Source organism: Temnothorax curvispinosus, unplaced genomic scaffold (assembly GCF_003070985.1).
Source record: "Temnothorax curvispinosus isolate PA1 unplaced genomic scaffold, ASM307098v1 QBEX01013484.1, whole genome shotgun sequence".
Classification (NCBI taxonomy): domain Eukaryota; kingdom Metazoa; phylum Arthropoda; class Insecta; order Hymenoptera; family Formicidae; genus Temnothorax; species Temnothorax curvispinosus.
Window position 1 is genome coordinate 4,410 of NW_020223264.1, and position 917 is coordinate 5,326.

The 917-nt window shown below is 37.7% G+C and overlaps 1 long non-coding RNA gene across 1 annotated transcript; it reads left to right on the forward strand.

The window, feature by feature from the left end:
• The first annotated feature begins 322 nt into the window (after positions 1-322).
• LOC112463633 lies at positions 323-506 on the forward strand. Its single transcript, XR_003041813.1, has 2 exons — positions 323-383; positions 471-506. It is a non-coding gene; the product is annotated as an uncharacterized LOC112463633 (long non-coding RNA).
• The last annotated feature ends 411 nt before the right edge of the window (positions 507-917 follow it).

The window sequence follows — 917 nt, forward strand, 5'->3', positions numbered from 1 at the left end:
CTCGATTGAAACTCAAGGTTGAAAATATATTGAGGTGGAAGGAATCGTTTAACGACGAGGGCAAAATGGTGAAGCAAAGTAACGCGAGATTCGTAAAGTGGTCGGACGGAAGCATGTCCTTGCATTTGGGCTCGAAAATCTTTGACGTGTACAAACAGCCGTTACAGGGCGGTCACAATCACCTCTATATTCGCCAAGGTACCGGTCTGCAGGGTCAAGCAGTATTTAGAACGAAACTAACATTCCGGCCGCATTCCACTGAATCGTTCACGCACAGGAAGATGACTATGTCTCTGGCCGATAGGTCGCAAAAGATCTCTGACATTAAAGTTCTTTCTCAAGTAGGAATGAACCCAGACCAGAACAGATACGAGATGATAAAGGTGTGTATACATTATCATTTCTGTACATGCATATCATGTTGAAACTGATTATTACTCCAATGTTTCTAATTACTTTTTCTTTTGTAGAAAGAAGAAGAAAAACTACGTATGGCTATGCGAGTTCAAAACAAAACCAAGAAAAGTACCAGTGGTATTAGGAATACTAATCGTGCTGCAGGAGCGTACAGTGGTGATGCTTATCACGATGATGGTTCTGATGACGAGGGTGCAATTTCATTGGCAGCCATAAAAAATCCCTAATTAAAAAAGTAATTGAGACACGAGTCGAGTTTGAGAGGCGAGTTTCGCGATGCTGATGACGAATGATGACAGGATGACGGATTGCATCTTATGGGGTTAGTATCGATTGATCAGCTTAAATTGTAAATTGTTTTATTCTATAATATGGAAAAAAATGTGAACTATAAATTTTTGATACAGATAGTAAATTATATATTTATCTTTGTAATTATATATTGTATATATAAGCAGATTATGTAAAATTTGCCTTATTTTAGATATACCGATGAATTT